Source organism: Schistocerca cancellata, chromosome 7, assembly GCF_023864275.1.
Source record: "Schistocerca cancellata isolate TAMUIC-IGC-003103 chromosome 7, iqSchCanc2.1, whole genome shotgun sequence".
NCBI lineage: Eukaryota > Metazoa > Arthropoda > Insecta > Orthoptera > Acrididae > Schistocerca > Schistocerca cancellata.
Window position 1 is genome coordinate 470012337 of NC_064632.1, and position 13322 is coordinate 470025658.

Genomic DNA, 13322 nt, shown 5'->3' on the forward strand with positions numbered 1-13322 from the left:
TGATGTTTTAACGGATTCCTGATATTCACTCGTGGAGTGGTTGCAGAGGAAATTCACGACTTCAGCGCTACCTCGGCGATGCTGTGTCCCATCGCTCGTGCGCAGACTATGACACCACGTTCAAACTCACTTAAATTTTGATAACCTGCCATTGTAGCAGCAGTAACCGATCTAGCAACTGCGCTGTCTTATATAGTCGTTGCCGACCGCAGCGCCGTGTTCTGCCTTTTTAAATATCTATGTATTTGAATACGTATGCCTATACCAGTTTATTTGGCGCTTCAATGTGTAATGTTGTTGCCTGGAGGCGTTACGTGTTAGATGCTAGGTATAGGCGTTATGCGTTAGGCATAAATTGATAAATTGTAGGCATGGTAATGCTGTGTGTTTGTGGCACTGCGTCCTTCTATGTTCAATTAAAACAGCACACTTTGAATGTACATACACACGCAGCTAAAACATAGCGCATTTATATAATACAGATTTCGTCTATATTAACTGTGGTGTCACCGCCAGACACCACACTTGCTAGGTGGTAGCCTTTAAATCGGCCGCGGTCCGTTAGTATACGTCGGACCCGCGTGTCGCCACTATCAGTGATTGCAGACCGAGCGCCGCCACACGGCAGGTCTAGAGAGACTTCCTAGCACTCGCCCCAGTTGTACAGCCGACTTTGCTAGCGATGGTTCACTGACAAATTACGCTCTCATTTGCCGAGACGATAGTTAGCATAGCCTTCAGCCACGTCATTTGCTACGACCTAGCAAGGCGCCATTACCAGTCACTATTGATGCTGTAAAACATGTACCGTCAAGAGCGATGTTCACCAATTATGGATTAAAGTTAAGTATTCCAGAAGATACGTACGTTTTTTGCTAGTCTCAATTCTGTAAGTAGGCTGTTTAGATTTTTATATGGGTAATGCCACGTAGCGCTCTGTATGAAAATCACTGGCTGTGCTGTGTGCAGTCTGTGGCTAGTTTGCATTGTTGTCTGCCATTGTTGTCATGAACTGCTATAGCTGGATGTGAACAGCGCGTAGCGTTGCGCAGTTGGAGGTGAGCCGCCAGCAGTGGTGGATGTGGGGAGAGAGATGGCGGAGTTTTGAAAAATGTCATGAACTGCGGTATATATTATGAATATTGAGGTAAATACAGTGTTTGTTCTCTATTAATATCTTTCATTTGCTAACTATCCCTATCAGTAGTTAGTGCCTTCAGTAGTTTGAATCTTTTATTTAGCTGGCAGTAGTGGCGCTCGCCGTATTGCAGTAGTTCGAGTAACGGAGATTTTTGTGAGGTAAGTGATTTGTGAAAGGTATAGTTTAATGTTACTCAGAGCCATTCTTTTGCAGGGATTTTTGATAGTCAGATTGCGTTGCGCTAAAATTATTGTGTGTCAACACATAATTTTCTTTTCAAGTACATGGTAATATTTTTTTTACAATAAGTTGTTATGGTGCACCACTTTAATTACATAGACATTAAGATGTGAATAGACATTTCCCTTGTCTGCATTGTTGTTTTTACTGTAATATTTTTTCTGCTTGAGCTATGTCATGTCTAGGTATAAGTTGCTGCTGTTTGCCAGGCATAGTGTTATTGAATTTGACTTTTGCTAATTTCTTAATGCTGCTTGCTTCGCAAATCTGCGTTTTTTTATTGCTGTTTATATTAACTGTTTTATGTGATGCTGCATTGCCTCGTCCCTTAGTTTAGCATCTGAGCTCAGTAGATTTAAGTTAGCTTAAGAGGGGGTAGACTATATAAAAAACTGACTATGGAGAATAGGTAAAGAATGCACTGCGAAGTTATATGAAAAAGATTTGGGCCCCAATGAGTATTGTACAATCAGAAATAATTAGTTTGAAAGAAATATGAATAGAATACAGGAAGGAGGTATAAATAGGACTTTTGGGAATAATGATGAACGAAGGGAGATCTCCATGCAAAATACTGCAGTAAAACAAACCCTGTCCTTTCCTTTTGTGTCATCCCTCTATATGTTTGTGTACCCTTGTGTATTTGTGTTTTTCCTGTCTTTATGTGTTGATGTGTTTATGTGCTGATGAGAGCTATGTTGTAGAATTTTTCTAATACTCTGTTATTTTCTTTGTAAAGATGCTTAGACATTATTTATTCTGTGTTGTTTTAATGGTCATGTGTGAAGTTGACGTTTCAAAAGTGATTCTGATCTTTTATTTTTGTACTCATGTCATCATTCCTGTAACACTGATGTATATGTTTATTTCTATTCTTTTGTAAAGCCTGTACTACAAATATTATCTGTATTGTTATCTTTTTAATGATGTATTTTGTATCTTTGTAATTGTATTCTTATGTTATATAATTGTAATTGACACCAGTTTATCACATTAAGTAACTTGTATGTTACATTTCACTGCACACATTTCTGTTGGTCATAGTATATGGACAATATGTGAGAAGTAGGGACTGATAGTGTTTGCACGTGTGTTAATAATTCAGCAAGGGACTGGATAACAGCATTGCTGGTTCTAAGGACAATTAGAAAAAAAAGAAAACTTTGTGAGTGGACAAGTGGTGGTTATGGACTTGCTATATTATCCGCAAGACTCTTCGATGGTGATTGTGCACCTGCACAGTCGCAGCAGATGGCTGCTGGCCATCTCTACCAGGACTACAGTGGGTCTGCATCTTTGATGACCCACCAATATCATTATTTCTACAAGGACTACAGTGGGTCTACACCTTTTCTGACTCACCAATACCATTATTTCTACAAGGACTGCAGTGGGTCTGCACCTCTGGTGGCCCACCAATACCACAATCTCTACCAGGACTACAGTGGGTCTACTCTGTGATGACCTACCTACCAATATTCATCAACTTCGACTGACTCTGCTGTGGGTTTGCTCTGTTGTGGCCCATTACCTGTCAGCATGTCAAGAGTCAGCACTGTCTTTCTGTTGGAAGGACAACACTACTTCTTCAAGACTGCATGGACATCCACTACTTCCGTGTGCATTGTCTTTTACTGCTCAGACTTTGATAAAAGAAACGGCAGTTTTACTGTGGTGAATGATCAGGACTGTCTTTATGGACTGTGAGAAAATTTTAGCTTTTGACCAACATTGTATTAATCAGTGTGTGCATTTGATATCTTTCTTACTGTAATTATAAAAAAAAATTTCAAATCTGTATTGGCCACTGGCCAAAAAAATTTGTAAAATTTTTTGTGGGGAGCATGGGGGCTATGTAAGTAGGCTGTTTAGATTTTTATATGGATAATGCCACGTAGCGCTCTGTATGAAAATCACTGGCTGTGCTGTGTGCAGTCTGTGGCTAGTTTGCATTGTTGTCTGCCATTGTTGTCATGAACTGCTATAGCTGGATGTGAACAGCGCGTAGCGTTGCGCAGTTGGAGGTGAGCCGCCAGCAGTGGTGGATGTGGGGAGAGAGATGGCGGAGTTTTGATAATTTGTAATACTGGATGTCAATTATGAATATTTAGGTAAATACAGTGTTTGTTCTCTGTTAAAATCTTTCATTTGCTAACTATCCCTATCAGTAGTTAGTGCCTTCAGTAGTTTGAATCTTCTATTTAGCTGGCAGTAGTGGCGCTCGCTGTATTGCAGTAGTTCGAGTAACGAAGATTTTTGTGAGGTAAGTGATTTCTGAAAGGTATAGGTTAATGTTACTCAGGGCCATTCTTTTGCAGGGATTTTTGATAGTCAGATTGCGTTGCGCTAAAATTATTGTGTGTCAGGTTAAGCACAGTCGTGTATAATTGTTCAAAGGGGACGTTTCAATTCATTGTCCTGTTCCAGACTTCACGCCAGCCTGCGTGAGCTTAAACGCGTGCCTTTCGGCTTCCTTATAGTGGGTTGGCTGTCTTGCCAATCCACAACATTAACTATTTCTAGTCGATATCTATTCATGCAATTAAACCTATAGTCGTACAGAGCATAGTTTATAAATTTTACTCGGTCATGATTGGTAGGTGTACTTCTACATCATCCTAATTTGTGTGTTCTGATTACTGTAGAACGACAGTAGTGTCACACATGTCATCAGGGATCAGTGATAGTGGTCAATGATCCATGATGATCAGTGATGAATACGCATTATGTGTTAGGCGTTAGCCGTCGGGCGCCGGGCGCTAGGTATACTTCACGCCTCAGTTTCCAAATTAATAATAAAACTTTTTTTTCTCTGGAATATTTGTAGAAGTCTTGCATATTAGGATATGAATGCAAGCTACATTTACCTTAACCAGTTATACAGACAATTTCAGAGGCGGAAAAATGTTTATGGTACGTCTGCTGGGATTTATTGATTGCTCAAGTGTTGGAAAGACTGGACCCAAATGAAGATGAAGTACCATAGGTTAAATTATAGAAATTCATAATTAAACTTATTTAAAACCATAAATGAGATTGAAATAATTTATTCAGGGAATATGTAAAACGGTTCCATAGAATTTAGTAGTGAGAACAATTTTCCGATTAATAAAGGAAAAGAGCCTTTAGGCTTCGCCAGAATTTTGAAATAGCAGATATTCTGAAGTGCTAATGGAGAACCAAGGCCCAAATTCAGTGTAATGGAACCAAAATTATTAAGCCATTTATAGACCTTAAAGGAACAAGAAATAATTTTACTAATCAGAGTCCCAAATAAGAAAGATAAAGTGCACCGGGAGCTCTACCAAAGCCAAAATAAAATTTTACAAGCAAGAACAGTTACAGAATAACAGGGGTATCATAAATACAGCAAAACATAGTAATTAGTACAATCCACCTTAGACCATCAGGCGGAAGTCCACTATCACCTCCGGCGCCGACTGGTCAACCGACCCGTCACACTGACTTGTAGACTAAGCCCGGGTGCTAGAACATGAAATATTCTCCTAGAAATACACATAACATTTAAATACCAATTTAAGCAACCAACTGCACTGTCGGGTGTGGATTCAGCTTAGGACACAACGATGAAACAAAATCTTCAGGTGAGCGAGCTAAGAACGCAGTGAATAATTTGGGTTAGAATGTTATCTGCCTTTTGTTCTCCCGGAATAGTAAAAAACTCACGAGGAGTCCGAGAAAGAGGTTAGATTGGACAAGTGACTAAATTTAACATGGGAGAAACACCGCTCAAGAAATAGGACGAAGTGCCTGAGAATTTAAGTAGGCTCCCCCATATTGCCATTCAAACTGAACAAGTACACCCAGGTTAATTTGCACCAATCTTCTCACCAATAGAAAGCAAGCTCCACAACAGAGCTGCGGAAAGTAATTAGTTCCGCTCGGTTTCACAATATAAAGTATACAAGTAGAGTAATATAATCAATACCAACACCACTAACGTCTTAAACAGAAATGCAGTGTCTACAATCGGGGCCAACGAGATAACGATAGGCAGGCACGGTCGTCAAAATCTATCAGAGACTGAATACCCCAGATTGCTTAGGAGTGGCCGGCCGTTGTGGCCGAGTGGTTCTAAGCGCTTCAGTCTGGAACCGCGGTGCTACTACGGTCACAGGTTCGAATCCCGCCTCGGGCACGGATGTGTGTGGTGTCCTTAGGTTAGTTAGTTTTAAGTAGTTCTAAGTCTAGGGGACTGATGATCTCAGATGTTAAGTCCCATAATGCTCAGAGCCATTTGAACCATTTTGAAGCTTAGGACTGCCACTATTGCGGCAATACTACAGGGAAATGAGCAAAACCACTCTGTAGAACGTAGACAAATGTCGGCAACTGTCAGTACAACTGGTGACCATTGTGATTCTGGTGTGAACCTTTATTTCGGAGCCAAGAACTAGCCGTCTAATTAACCTGCATCAACCATCGCTTAAACGCTGCACAGAAAAGGATCCCCCACTCGAATGATTCAACACTAAGTACATGCTCACCGGATTCCTAGTAGGCGCTGAAGGCAGCTGAGACGGGTGGCGGTGGCAGGGAAGTTGACGGACTAAATTCCACATGGTCACACCTCCAAAAGCAGATATACTGCAGATGGACCACACCTTTCGGACTGCTCGGCTTTGTTCCAACCAGATGTCTTAAGCAGTGTCACGTCTGCGTGACCGCCATGTCTTCTACGGGAGCCAGAATGCCACGGGCTAACGCCGCACCGCTTGTGTCGACAACCGGCACTGAACTCGTTCCACCTCACGCCGCCCCGTTCTGTCAAAATCCTCTTCGCCCCGCTGAACCGCTCTGCGCACCAGAATCTTTGCCTCAGAGATGGACTAAGAATTATTAACAAGCCACGGAACAGTTGCCCTACATTGTACTAGGCCAATATACCAGTTTCTTTGGCTCTTCAGCTTAATACAGTTTTCTCCCCTCGAACAACTGTCGTCCACTTGACATTATAATAATGTGTAAGACCCAGTATCACATAATGCCTAACAGCTAACACCTGATGTATTATGCTTTCATAGAAATTGCAAGTGTTTTATTGACTTTTTTATTTATTCGTATGGCTCACATGTAGTATAAAAATTCATTAAATACAACGTTAGTCTCTGCACATAACAAGAATCCAAGTATAAAACTTTATTAAATGTCAATATCTAAGTTCCAAATCCACATAAGAGCTGTATCGCCAGCTTCCGTGAGGTCGCTCCAACTGAACTTATAGGAACGCAGGTGTAAGTCATCTTTAATGTGCTTGGCTGTCTGGTTCGGAGCCCTACAGTTACAAACCGGAGACTCTGTAGCACACCATTTTTAACTTGAGTCTGCGCAACGACCATGCCCAGTGCGAGCTCTGTTCGCTTTGACCAATAGTTTCCCTTCGAGCTCTTGCCAGTAGTGTCACAGTTATACTTTCGATATCGCTCACGTTCTTCAGGATTTTCACTAAGGTCACAGTTATGGTCCCACGGGTCTCTCACCTCGATATCACTGGCAATTAGCTGTTCTGCTTGTCTTAACGGTGGGTTTCTTGAACTGAGTCTATTTCGTCATAGACTTAGTATGTCTTCCTGTATGGGAGATTCCAGGTTCCCCTGTAGCTTGTGGTATTCCCTAAGCAAACCCTCGCTTTTACGGATTGCGGGTCGATAGATGTTTCTCAGGACAGGAAGCCAACAAATGGGTGTTCGTCGTATTGTCCCTGCTATTAACCGTATTGTGTGGTTCAACTGGACGTCGAAGAAGTTGGTGTGGCAGCTGTTTAGCCAGACGGGGAACAATACTCGACTGCTTAGAATACCAGTGCAATGGATGATGTGGGCAAGGTATCTGCTGAGGCACACATGTAATTCCACAAAAGTGGGTAAGAATATTGAACGCTCGTGCTGTTTATCCTATAAGTTCTTTCCAGTAGTGTCAATAAGCAAGCTGCGACAATTTTAATAAGTAATAAAAACAATTTAGTTGCGGCAACATTTAATTTGAAACTTCGCTGTGCTTGCAAAGTGTGAGAAATCTCGCCATAGGTGATGAATAATTTTATTTATTTACGAGGTATAGACTCTGACATTGTCTTTGGAGATGTGACATCTCCCGTTGTTACTACCTTCAGTCGTCTCCCGCGAGTTTGTATTTGTAAACATTCCATGTCTTTTCGCAATTTCAATTATGTATTGTAATTAAACAAGTAAATCATTCCTAAAATCGAACACTTTATTCCCTCTTTCCCATAAAAATTTCGTTTTCTGTGTGTTTGTGTTTGTGTGTGTGTGTGTGTGTGTGAGAGAGAGAGAGAGAGAGAGAGAGAGAGAGGGGGGGGGGGAGGGGGAATTTTGCTTTTATTAGATGATGGTGTAGTTGATTACAGACTCTTTAGCCACAGATCCGATTGCAGCAGCCTTTTGTAACACTTGCCATCGGTTTTACTTGTTCTTGTCACGCATGATCGTCGCCTTCCCCCCTTACATTGGATTGGTGACTAAAGTGAAGTGTTAGGTGATTACAGAGTACTCATTATCATACTCAATACACTTTATGAACTTTGATAGTGTTGCAACGTAAAACATTACGTATTCTCGTGTATGTTAGACATTTTGACAATCATCATAGCTGAGATAAAACAGTTAATTTATGCCTTGTAAGCTTGTATTGTACTTGACCTAAACTAGGTCCCCAATCATTTACAATAATTTTGATCAATTATATTTTCCTGGTGATACATTACCTTCACTCTCCTCTCTCTGCTGAAACATAATTTACAGGTCACAATCATGTTTTTAAACGAAAAATAACTTGATTAAACATAACATTGTGGTAATCGATGTAAAGACAAGCCTCTTTAAGTCACTGGCGGTAGTTAGCGGACTTTTGGAATACTGTGGCATCAAAAATATGAAAAAAAATTGCACAAAATTTCTGTTGTGTATTAAACAAAATGTGGTCCACAGATCGACCTTTGAACATATCTGTCAGTACTGACAGATGACAGTAAGAGTAACTTATGGTACAGAGGTCAAACGTATGGCACCCTTTAACAGGTGAGCCATCTTTTCATGACAGTAAGCAGATAGAATATGAAGCAGCAGTTGTTTCTATTTCTCGTTTTCAGGGTTTACTCTATGGTATTTCATGTGAAATTGATTTTTGCCACTTATCGTTCCTTAATTGATTATTTGTGTTTTATAAGCAAATGTGGGTTTTTATTATTTACAGAGAATATGTTATATAGCCATTCCAATGTTCCATAGCGAATGAAATATAGATTAGAATGAAATATTCTGATGTGAATGGCGAGGCAGTCCATAAACTATCTTTTGGAAGACATTAATGCAAAGAAAGTTGACAACATTTTCGATATTTTAGGCAGTTCAGTTAATTTGACGTATGTTTAATACATTTTTCGACGTTTTAGGCAGTTCAGATACTTTGACGTATTTTTAATAAATATTTCATATACATATTAGTGCAGCGAAGATGGTACTACATTGTAATAGCAATACTTGGTTCTGGTTCCGGGATAGAGGAGAGGTCTGTGACATAATTTGTGGTCAATAATTCATGTCGTTCAGATACTTTGGAGCGCAGCCCAACTTAATGGAGGCTGAAATTCTAGGTTGTGGTTGGACGAGGTGGGAGAGAGAGATGGTATATTATAGAGTGAGCTTTTACGGAATTTTATGTAAATAACATTTGCTTGGTGTCATTTTTATGCATCCGTGTAATATTACACCCTATTGGTTGGAAAGAAAAGATGAAGGGTGTATAAATAACGCAGTTGCTCTGTGCATGAATAATGTCACTTGAAAGCACCTGTAGTCCAGAAATAATTAATATCTTAGGCTTTCAAATGGAGGTTACATAATTTTTACCACGCATGTGGCACCATATTTACGCATTCTTTAGATTCTGCACTCTGACTGTTTGAAAAAAAAGGGATGGGGTTGAGGGCATTAACGCACAATTCATCTGTTTCCATTTTGTTTGTAAATTTAGAACACTTCACTGAGATTGGTTGGAGATATGGCGAACATTTAATTTCCTAACAAATGAACTGTTTCCGTCATCTTCTATTTTTCATTGGTTGTTTCATTTTTTTTAAAGCACTAGGATTGGCATGAGGTAAAAGGAGAGACTTTCAATTTCCCATTATAAAAATTAGGCAATGTCTGAGATTTTAAATGTTTAATATTGGGGCCTGATTGTGTGGCGATAAGGAGTACTCCATTGTGATTCGCTGCTAACTGGGGATTATGACGTGGTTTTTACTTTCCTGCTAACACGTCTGGGCTATTTTCGCCATCTTGAATTTCTCATTGGCTATTTCGTAGCTAATACTACAGCCTGACTAGAAGTATATAAGGAGGGATGCGGCTTTCCACTGATAAGGATGATGACATCTCTGGCGATGTCTTCAGTTCAACGTCTTAATAACATTATGTATGACGTCACTGATAATGCTGATGACGTCGTTACGTCATATCAGATGTAAAGAAAGTGTTTCAGGATGCTCATACCCATACTACTCGTATTGACGTACCGTTGCGTATTGACGTAGATGCGGACTCTACGTCACTTCATGTCTCTGACGAGCAGTGCTTTGTTGACCAAATGTGTGTAACTTTGAGTTATAAATTTACGTCCTTAAAACCAGTTGAAAACATCCTGTTTCTATTTTTTATAGTGCTTTATAGTACTTTTTTTATTGGACACATGACCAATTTTTCTGATCAGCAGTTATTCTGAATTGAAAAGAGAAAAAAACAATTTTGATGTCTTCTCCATGATGGACAATAATACAACAAAGATATGTAAGTGATCACGTTACATAAAGCTTGTGACTGTTGAACAGTGTGGGAAGGCTTCACTAACATTTTGAAAAAGTTAAAATAAATGTGAGATGATAAAACTAGTTGCTTCATTCTGTAGGGATCAAAATCCTTTCTAGGGAACATAGTTCCGTCCGTGAAAAAATTGACAGTTGTAAAGCGGCGGAAGGGTGAACTATTTATGAATTTTAGTTTAGAAATGTGACGTGACATTGGACATAAAATAATTCTAAAACCAATGCAGTTCACTGAAAGCGCTAGCCTGCATCTTGACATTTAAATGTTTTCTGTGAAATCATTAGCAGTCTATTATCGTCTCTTCGAACAATATTGTGTATTCCAGCCTGTAGGCAAAGAAATTCCGCAGTACACTGCTTTCGTGTGCAAGAGCAGTTTTGGCGTCGCCTTGGAACTAATCGAGCACAGATGTAGAGTGAGTCCATTGTCCTTTGAATAACTCAGCAGAGCCACCGACCCAGCCATCAGTCGTTCGCCTGCCACATTTAGTGAGCGTGACACGCTGCGGGCCGATAGCTATTTACGTCTGAGTACAAAAGTTCACCGCGGGACTGCTACGGTCGCAGGTTCGAATCCTGCCTCGGGCATGGGTGTGTGTGATGTCCTTAGGTTAGTTAGGTTTAAGTAGTTCTAAGTTCTAGGGGACTTATGACCTAAGATGTTGAGTCCCATAGTGCTCAGAGCCATTTGAACCATTTGAACAGAAGTTCAGCGTAAACAAACAGACCTACCACGTTCTTCTCAGGCAATACATATACTTTTCTGCAGCAACACTGAACTTATATTTCACCATAAAACACTTTCACTTGTTATGTACGTAAGTAATATAATATCCCTCGATTATCTCTCAAAAGTATCGAAAGTACTGTTACGGAATCACTGTTAGCCGAAACATGTTACCTAACTCCACAACAGATCTGGCCAGTTGGTGGACGTTCATTTTGAAACTGATATTAGTTACCGTGAGACAACTAAATGAAATTGAAAGATCTATATGTTCAGCGAACTAGACAACGAGGCGATAGAATCATATCTCACTGCGGAACTAGAAACATTTAGCTTTGCACAGTAGCGTGTGGGAGAACTATGGCTGAAGTTTAAAATCATAATTGACAGTCGCCGGACTGTGCGGCTGGTCCCGGCGGAGGTTCGAGTTCTCCCTCGGGCATGGATGTATGTGTTTTTCCTTAGGATAATTTAGGTTAAGTAGTGTGTAAGCTTAGGGATTGATGACCTTAGCAGTTAAGTCCCATAAGATTTCACACACATCTGAATATTTGAATTGACAGTCCACTGAAGAGATATGAATCTAATAGAATAATTCGTGATGTAAAGAAACGGACTACTGCGTAATAGGTGTAAAACAAAACACGGGGCTGTAGACAGATAAATGCTGAATGAAATACGTTTGGCTGTAAGAGGGCAATGCATGGATCTTCAGTGATTAATGCAGCAGTATATTATCGGAAGATCTCTCACAAAATCTAAAAAGAATATTGGTCATATGTAAGCGCTGTTAGTGGCGCCGAAGTCAGTGCCATGGATGGCAAAATAACTGAACTTGAGGCTAGCAAAGAAAATGAATAAATTATGAACTCTTGTATGAATGCATGGTTTCGCGGCGATATGAATTAATAAAATTTTCTCGGGCTTCCAGCCGCGCCAGGTGGTCCCACGAGCTTTCGACCGAGCTCTCCTCAGTCATTGTCAAGTGGTAAGAATTAAGAATGACTGCTGTGTCGCCGTGGCTGCGTCGTTATATAACCGTACTGATGGTTGTGACATCACTAGTGCTCTCTTCCTCGCCATAAGTGGTAATGTTTTAAATCCGGTTCCGTCGCCCCGATTTTAACCTCATGATGGCCGAGTCCCAGGCTGTGCTGAGCTGCAAACCGCCGTCCTTGTTGATGGTGTTTTTAGAGGCTTTTATTTCAATAGATTCTTTTATGACACTGTCCCAAAATCCCTTCGTCTTAATAACGACAGGTGTTTCGTCGAATAGAATTCGGTGTCCATTTTCTAAGGCGTGTTCTGTCACGGCTGATTTTTCTGGATAGCGTGGGCGTAAGCACCTGTCGTGTTCCGTCCAGCGTTGCTCCACAGTGCGTACTGTTTGGCCGACAAGTTCTTCGTTGCTCCTAAAGACACTGAAAACCCACTGCTACAGCTATATTTAGATGACTGTGAAGACGGAGAATTCGTTTGAGGGAAGAATGGAGAGACAATTTGGACGACGCTGTCATTAGAAATTGTACAACCGGAGCTGCCAGAGGAAATATTATTACTCACCTTCCTGGGGGAAAAGGAGCTGTCCAAACAGGCTAAACACCTTCCTTATTCGTTGTATTATTCGTGAGAGAAGACATTACTCAGAAAATTGTGCATCGCACTAATGAAGAAATCAGTAAGAGATTGGCTTTGGCACCGAAGTTAGAGAGGTACAATGGAACCACTGACGGCATAGAAATGAAATCTCTTATTGGATTTGTCTTTTTTTGTGAGGCTACCAAGAACTGTAATGTGAATCTCGATGGTATTTATTATAGAAAATTTGATCTCTCGTTTTGCGGGTGTGTGATGTCCGAAAACCTATTCAGATCCCTACTTTCACATTTAAGATTCGATTCTAATGCAAGAACATGCGACGAGAGAAGGAGAAATGATAAATTAGCGCCCATTCGTGTAGTGTGGGACACTTTCAACGCAAACTGTTGGAAATATTCTGCCCCTTCCAAGTACTGACTGTCGATGAAACTATTCTTTGTTTCAGACGGAAATGTCCCTTCAAAATGTATATCCCTTAAAGCCCCGATAAATATAGAGCGAAGATTGTGTCACTTTGCGACGCACCCACATTTTATTTTTGCCGTGGGATACCATACGTAGGTAAAAATATAATTCAGAGGGAAGGCTCCCTTATTTGCCAACATGCTACGTCATCCAGCTATGTGAAGATATACAAAATACCGAAATATAAGTCACAATGTAATAGCCGACAACTGGTTTGCATAGTACGAATTGGATGAGAAGCTAACTGAAAGTAAACTTTCTTTTGTTGGCACCATGCTGCAAAGCAA